We start from the raw sequence: 8,587 nt of genomic DNA, 5'->3' as shown, positions 1-8,587 counted from the left end.
TTACTGGAATCATTCTGTCTTGTACACAACAATCACCAGAAATTTTCGCCCAAGTAGATGCTGAAAACAACCGGTAAAATTGTACTTGTCCATCATCTGGTATTTCTAATACTGTGAACATCCACGGTGAAGTTGGCTCAACCGCAATGTGTCGCATTGATTCTGCCCCCCGCATTTGCTCATCAAACAAAAAACCATTAAGGGGATCCGCAGTACTATCCGCAAACCCCCTGCTGCCTCTAGCAGTGCTTAATATAGTTCCTGAACCTCTTGGGTTGGAACTCGTTACTCCTGTTCTTATGTGCATATGTATACTCCAATCCAAAATATAGATGCCACTGTAAGTCCTCGCAAGTAACAACAGCATTGGCAATCTGGTAATTTGTAAATTAATATCTTAGTTAATAGGGGTAGGTTATCTGGATCCTCTACCTCACAAGGGTTAATTTTATCTAAGATCTCTTTTAGTTTACGCACTGGGTCTACCCATTAATCTTTCCGCGAGATCATAGTAGTCAGGTAATGCTAACCATGCTGGGTCGCGTTTCCGGGGGGTACGTTTAACTTCAATTGGTTCTTGCCACTGTACTACTCGCGCGCCATTGCTGGCTAAACCGCCTGGGTTTATCCAAAAGGCTATTTGGGTTCTGCCGCTACCTGCTGAGACGTAAAACCTACCTGTTGCTTGGTCTACCTCTTTTACCTGTAACCATTGTCCATGAGAGGTTGAATACACTTGATCCCCCTCAAATACTTCGTCTCTATCGAGCATGACTGTCATGGTATGTCCTTACATAGGTTGTGCCGTTTCCGGCGGAGTTTGTGGTGGCACCGTCGGCATCTCTGCTGGTGCGGGTGTTCCTTGTGGCGGCTCAGTCGGCATCTCTGCTTGGGCCTGTTCATTCATTTGGGCTATCATCTGTTCTTTGCGCTGTTTCGCGGCTACCTCTTTTGCTTTAAGTTTCGCAGAGTCAACATCAACCCCTGATACTTCCAAGAACTTAAGTATCGCATCTTGTAGAGCAATCTGCAATGTCAATAATATTTCTGGATCTTGTACTGCTTGCGTCATAGTCAATACCTGCCCTAATCCCGCAAGTGCTTCAGTAGCGGATTGCTTTGCAAGCTCGCGTTCTAACGCAGCCTGTGCCCCTTGGGCGAATACATTACAGTCTCCTTTGATTGTTTCATCACTGGAGTACATCATATTGTAAAGGTATAAAGCCAACGCAATTTGGGAAAAAATACCAATGTCTAATTCCCGAACCATGCCCAGCATAATTTTTATTGAACTGCCTTGGGTGAGGCTTAGCCCTCTGAAGGTTCGGTTTGCCCCTGATACCTCTCCATGCATAGAAGCAGGAATACCAGAGAACCTATCCACTAATTGATTTGCGTTAGTTGCAAGGATTGTCAAGCTTTGATTTGGTGTGGCTAAACTATGCCTCTGAATAGCTGGAGAGTTATCCCCAGTGAGTGCGGAGGATTTCATGGGGATAACCATACCAGGGCGCAGTAGTATTGACGCTGAAACTGCTTGCCCATCACTCCCGACTACTTCCTCATGAGCGACCTGCATCCGAGATGTATCTATTTCAACAAGATCAGATGATGACATGTATGCGTTATTGTGCGCCAATCTATTGTAATCATTGAACTGCTCATCAAGATCCCTAATATTATTAAGCATTGAGGTACCATAAATTCCATCTCCTGTCGCGAACATCTTAGCAATATGTACTGGTCTTAATACTGGACATGGGTCATCGTATACATGTATGCGTATTGTTCTGTTAGCCAGCGTAGTGATAACACACTCATATAAAATATCTTCGTCTATCGTTTTGTTTTTTACCTTCGCATCTTTTAAAAAAGTTCCTGGAACTTTACCATAGTAAGTTAAGATCTCAATTGCTTCACCGCGCTTGTATGGAACTGGTTTTTCAATTCGAGTCCAGTTGCGGTTGAATGGGGTGCCCATCATGTGGCTAGTTCTATTTTGTATCATTTGCGTAATCTCATTTAAGATCTCACGTACTGCTTCAACTTCGTAATACTCCCCCATGCGTAAGCAATCAATAAGCCCCTCATGTGTAATATACTCCCGCAATACTATGTATGTTCCATCTTGTGGCGTATTACTATCTGGAGACCAGTAGGTGTCCCATACCGTGCCGCTTTTAAATGTAGGGACTAACTTAGCTACAGGCTCAAGTTTATTCTTTTTCCATTTCAATTGGAGTTGTGGAGTGGCTAAGGGCCCAAGCATTACCGCAAAAGGATATGTTGTAAACTCGTAATTAAACTTTTCCATATTCTGGATAAGTTTACCTTCTTGTATCTGATCTTTCATTAACCGTTCCATGTTGGTTGCGGCTACCTGTGCTTTCTCCTGCACCATCTCACGATACTGTTCTTTTAAGAATCTTGCTTTGTCTTCAAGGTCTTGTATCGTCCCTGTGAATTCTGCTTCGTTACCCATCATCGTTGTGAAAAGAGTGTTCGATATAATATCAATATCCTCTTCCGACAGGTCAGGGATCTCAGTTGGTTTAATGGAAAAAGGGGCTTCGCTTGAACTATAAAATAGATCAATCAAAAACGCGGAAAGCACTTGAGCTTTATTGGCTGAGACATTTACATACACTTCCCGCCCATCTTGGGTGGAGATGTCATACGCGGGGGTTCCCTCCCGTTGTCTCTTACATGCCATGAGTTCTTGCTGTAGACTATTGCGTCCACATTTTAAACGCGACCTATGCATCGTGGCTTCGTTGTAGCATTCAGCCACAAGCTTTGCGATAAGATCAAAGTCCGCTTTGGATGTATCTATTTGGAAAACTGCTTCTGGTGTTTCGTCAGCTTTGGTTAATGTGGCTGTTGCCATTACCTTCTCCTCACAACACGTTGAATGGCAACAGTGCGGGCATTAGCACGTTCTGGTATTTTATTATACGATGTTTCATTTCTAATACCATTCATTGCATCCCTATATCGTTTAGGTATTTTTTCTGGGGAATTATATGTGTTACCTATTTCTTCGGCACCTAAGTATATGTGGAGTAGACCATATTGTACAGCATCCATATAGTGACTCCACGTATTTTTAACTGGGGCTATACCGAATTCTGTTGTATTCCTTTGTCTTTTAAAGATATACTTTGTTTCGAATCCGATAATTACTTGCGGGCAATTCGGTGCAATGTACAAACTATCCGTGGCACCCTCACGGTGGAGGATCGCTTTTACCGCGTTAATCCGTGCCTGTGTTTTATTCGATGTTGCGCGTACTGCATTGTATCCATAGTTCTGCAGTATCATCATTGGGGTCAACATGTTTACATTATTTCTTGGGTCAGCAAAGTCGCACACAAAGACCGAATTTGTTTTGCTGTATCGCTTCTCAAACAGTGGGTCTACCAACTCCTCAATGAACATGTAGGTGCCCATATCCTGCCCATACACCTCATCAGTGATTACCCACCCTTGCGGTATCTTTTGAAAGAACACCGCACTTGGGTGTATACCCGATGTATCCACCCCGACTACTGTACGCCGTTCTGGTATTGCATCCCACTTGTGATCGAGCACATGGCGTTTTCGATTGAAGTCAGAAAGAAAAACTGGCATCCCGTCTTTATCCGCTGTGGGTAACATGCAGAGTTCGCGGTCTAATGAATCAAAGTCCCCATTCTTTCTACACAAGGCAATCAGGGCAGCATAGTATTGCAACCCCACATGCTTTATATTTTCGGCGAATTTATTTACGACATAGTCATACCCGCAAATTTTTGTCGGGTCATCTGGATCTGGTATGGGGACTTTAAATGCTGCGGGTGGTTGCACGAAGACATGCTGCTCAAATACAATCTCCCCATCTACCATCACCGGCCCATTCTGTTCGTGCAGATGTTCCGTCCAGTTCCCTGCCACTGGGTTATTATAGTCTGCGAATAACAAGGGTGGGAGTTTTTGCCCTGGAGTCCCATCGTCATCCGATACCCCAGATTTACCACGACCGACCCGTTCAATTGCAATGCCTAGGATTGAACTGTCAATGTTATTCAGCTCGTTCATGTAGAGTGCATCAAACTCTGTGGATTTTAATTTCTTTCTATCTTTCGGTTCAGCATAAGCAATGCTCCGTATGTCAACGTAGCAAGTTTTTGTTTTGTCTCCGATGTAGGGTATGGCAAACTTACCAGTGAAACTTTTATTGGAAGTCGGACTGTCCGAAGTAAACTCCCCACAGTCTGTAGGGAACCATTTCTTTAAAGTATCAAGTACGGTTGTGTTCAATTCCTGAACTGTATTTCTTACCACCCCTAGGGTAACATGCCTATCACCATTCTTATCTGGCGGGGCATTCAAGTAAACCATGTCCATTATGTTAACACAGCCCACCGTCTTACCTGATCCTGGTGGACCTTTAATTGCTATAAATAATGGCGTTTTATTTTTTATCCATATGTCTTCTACACATCTATGCGCAGCGTAAATAGTGGGTGCTGGATCATACTCATACGCAATATTAATCGTCATGTTCTAATATTACCCCATCGATTACCTCGGGAAACCCCGGGCGACGTACCGCATGGTTGACGGTGATGTTAACGTGGGCGGCTGACGATTTCGTATTAGCCTCCGCTTTTGTATCCATGCCCCCTAATTTTATTAATAACATTGTCGCTTTAAAAACATCCTCAGGTGATTCTCTGGCTATTACCAATTGGTTCAACATGTTTACTGAGTCGGGTAACTTACTCAACGCGAGTCGCTGTACTTTCTCCATTGGTGAAAGTGACTGCAATATCCCCTGCTCCTCGTCCATAATTGCCATGAAGAAGGGCTTCTTACTGAGGAGAGTGTATTGCTCAAAAGACAACCCGTGGGAATCCAAAACCCCTATAAGCGCACCTATGTCATCCGCAATAGTTAATACGTCCGCAGCGATACGTCTAATCTTATTCTCAAAGAAAGTTCTATGTGATGGCAGTATGTTAATAGATTTTGCGTATTCTAAAAATGTCTTGCTATTATCTTCTATTGCGAGTATGCGATCTATCTCTGGTGTGCTCTCTACCAGTAATTCATAGTCTGCTTGTGGTTGCAGGGTTGGCATTGCAAGTTCGTTCATATTTTCCCATCCTATAAAAAAGCCCTATCAAAAGACAGGGCAAGAGAGTGGAGCGTGGAAATTTGGTTGGGGTTAATTACAACATGGGGTGTGATACCACTCTGGTAATTCTATAAACCTACCTCTGTAATGTAAGTATATCACATGGGTATATCGTTTGCCTAGAGTATGCACAATGGATTCGAGAGACTTACCAAAACCATTCCAGCCTATGTTGAGTTGGGCTTTACCATGGTGTCTGATAAGTGTCTTAGTTTTTTTAATACCTAACACTTTTTCTAACTCTTCAACAGTAACTGGTTCAAAATAAATCATACTCTATCCTATCTGGAAGCCCTAAACTTGCTTACTTGCCGACAATTAACAAGCCGTAATATAAGACGAGGTTATCCTTAAACGTGAAGCAAGCTAGGGCCATTAGTGCAATCTACATTATTTCTTTATGGAACGCAAATCATTTACGAATGCATCTGCTTCATCTTTCGACATCCAAATAGTCTTTTCTATTTTAACGATGTCATGTTCCGTTATCTTAATTATTACTTTGCCTCGCAGAAGTTGTACTGCGGTAAATAAATATGAACCGAATATCCAACCAACGTAACAGGATATGCCTGCCCACGTTAACACTGATAATAGCTTAAGTAGGACGGTGAACCCCGTATCGTCGAGGGTTGCATTCGCTGCCACCCATAGACTTACTATACCACCGTGTATGTATGGTCTCATACTTTACCCTCCGCTTTTGTATCTAGCAGTTCGGTACCAAAAAACGCAAATAAGATTGTCGTAAACATTTTTATGTCTCCGTGTTAGGGGTAAAAGTTGGTACTCCCACAGGGGTTCGAACCCATGTACTACCGGTTATGAGCCAGGTGCTTTAACCAATTAAGCTATAGGAGTGTTTTAGAATTAAATAGTTTTGGGATCGGGGGGGGGTATTTATCTTGTGGCGGCGGGTCTTGCAGTGCTTCACCCCGTGCATATGTCGCAATTGTTTTACCTGCTTCATTCAGTACATACGCATTCCCAGACATGTAATAACTTTGGGTGTCACCGTTGTGGTGGGATATCTGGATCTGTTTACGTGGAACTTCTCCCTCTAAAAGGGGCGGCGCGTAGAAAACTACTTGTAGTGCGCCATTTAAAGTCGGGCGCGGGTTACGACTATTTTTTTGGTGCCAGCAGTAAGACTTGAACTTACGACCTGCTGTTTACAAGACAGCTGCTCTACCAACTGAGCTATACTGGCATAGAAAACTTAATATTTAAGATTACTTTTATAGAAACTTATTCCATCTCGACCTCACGCAATATACCATCGTCACGGGCGTGTGCTCTTAACCTGAGCTATATAAAAGTAATCTTAGATATACCCTCCAAATTTGTGCGTAGCTAAATTAGCCATATGCAGTGGTGGGTGCGTTGTATGTAGTATAACAGAAGTCTGTATAAATATACACAGAAAAAAAAATATTTTTAAAACTAATTCGTAGATGTGGGAGGGGTGTGGGGAGCGCGCGCCCCTGGGGGTCGTCCAAACCCTACCCCCCTATGTATACGCATTTGGGGCGAATGTATATACATTTAGTGGATGATAGTGCAAACACAAATGAGAATCATTGGCCACTGTTAACGCAAACACAAATGAGAATCATTAGCCACTGTTAACGCAAACACAAATGGGAATCATTAGCCACTGATAGCGTGAATACTATAAATAGATAGTATGCCCAACAATACAAAACTTGATCTAGATCAAGTTAAATTTAAAATATAAGTTGACGTACAAATTAAACATGCTACAATGATCACCAAGCAAAACGAATTTTTAATTGAAAAAAAAAAGGAAATGAAAATGTTAAATATGAGAGCGACAGGTTTTGAATTAGTAAAAGAAATGTTGATTTTTGGAGCAGTTGTAACGACTGTTATCATATGTATATTTATTGTAGTTATAGCACATGACGCACTTGTTAACTACTTAGAAGATAAAATCAAAGCACGCAAAAAAGCGAAACATGAAGAATTATTTAAAGATTACTTATAAATAGTCTTCCCTTAGATCGCATTATATAGTGCGATCTATAGGTCAGATTACATATTGATCTGTAAATCAAAGCGCACTAGATTACATATTACAAGCGATTGATTATAAAGCTAGATTGATCTATAGCTAGCGTACATTTAGATCACTGTAAAGAAATGTAAAATAAGTATACATGCAACTTAAACATGCTATACTTATCACACAAAGACAAGCAAAGAAACAATCTACGAATTGTAAATCTGATCAAGTCTTTATCAAAAAGCGCATAGCACAGCGCTATACAAATCGTAAAGAAGTATGGTATAGCTTGCTTGCTTAAATATATCTAGATGATAGTAATGACTATTATTGCGCTTATGCTTAGCAATTAAAAATCTGCATACTTTAACAGCATAGTAGATCTGATCTGACAAATCTATAGATCGCACTTAATATTGATTGACGTGATGATGTCCTTGAGCGCGTACAGATATTATTTTAATTATCGTAAGCATGCATTATGAGCGCGCTTACAATCAGTTATAGCACTGATCAAAACCTATGGCGGGCGCGCGAAAACGCAAACCTAAATTAATGTTACAACAACTTACATGCGGCTTAGTGGGCTTGTCCCTATGCTGTCGTTTAGTGGGCTAGACCTTATATGGTAAGTTGTTGAATAGATTAATTTTGGTCTAATAGATAGGAGTAACAACATGAAAACACTATTTAAAAAAGCTACAAACGCGGAATTTACGCAGGGATACGCAACGGCTGCAGGATTTTGTAACGTTTATTTTGAAATTGATACGCGTAACGAAATGGTACGCATATCAATATGTAGCGCCCGGAATCTGAGCATGATGCGATGGCATGGGTACCAATACATGTCCGCAGATACGTATTACGCTATGCCGCGTGACAGTTACGACTCTTGTGTTTTTGATGCGGCGGCGTTTAAACTGTTTGGGGTCACTATTAATGGGATTGAGGAGTAACAACATGCAGTACATTATCTTCACCGAGCACGCACCTGAAATTGAGCAAGAAATCTACGCTGACGACCTAACTAGTCTAAAAGAAAAACTGGTAGGGTGGGGCACGTTGGACGTGTACCGATGGCGTACTGATTTTACTGACAACGCGGGGCGATACCGTGATGCCGCATATCAACGCGTTGCATACCAACACGATACTTTATTTACAAGTATCCAGGAGTAACAGCATGAAAGAAATTTATGCAATTGTAACCCAAAATGACGGCGAGACTGAAAACTTAACGCGTGCGCAATACGACCAGTATTGCCAAAATAAACACGGCAGGGAGCGGCGCACATATGATAAGTATGGAAGGGTGCGCCGCATACATAGCCGCAGTGGTGAGTTTGTAACCATAAGTGTATTTACTTTTCCTGGCAAAT

At 41.8% G+C, this 8,587-nt stretch overlaps 1 non-coding gene across 1 annotated transcript; it reads right to left on the bottom strand.

The window, feature by feature from the left end:
• Positions 1-6,316: 6,316 nt before the first annotated feature.
• TRNAT-UGU (transfer RNA threonine (anticodon UGU)) lies at positions 6,317-6,389 on the bottom strand. The gene has a single exon. It is a non-coding gene; the product is annotated as a tRNA-Thr (tRNA).
• Between the last annotated feature and the right edge of the window lie 2,198 nt (positions 6,390-8,587).

The sequence above is a fragment of the Hesperophylax consimilis genome, unplaced genomic scaffold, assembly GCF_061612785.1.
Source record: "Hesperophylax consimilis isolate HC1 unplaced genomic scaffold, BYU_Hcon_1.0 scaffold_137, whole genome shotgun sequence".
NCBI classification, from domain to species: Eukaryota; Metazoa; Arthropoda; class Insecta; order Trichoptera; family Limnephilidae; genus Hesperophylax; species Hesperophylax consimilis.
The sequence above is the reverse complement of the archived record's forward strand: the minus strand, read 5'-3'. Positions and strand labels throughout refer to the sequence as shown.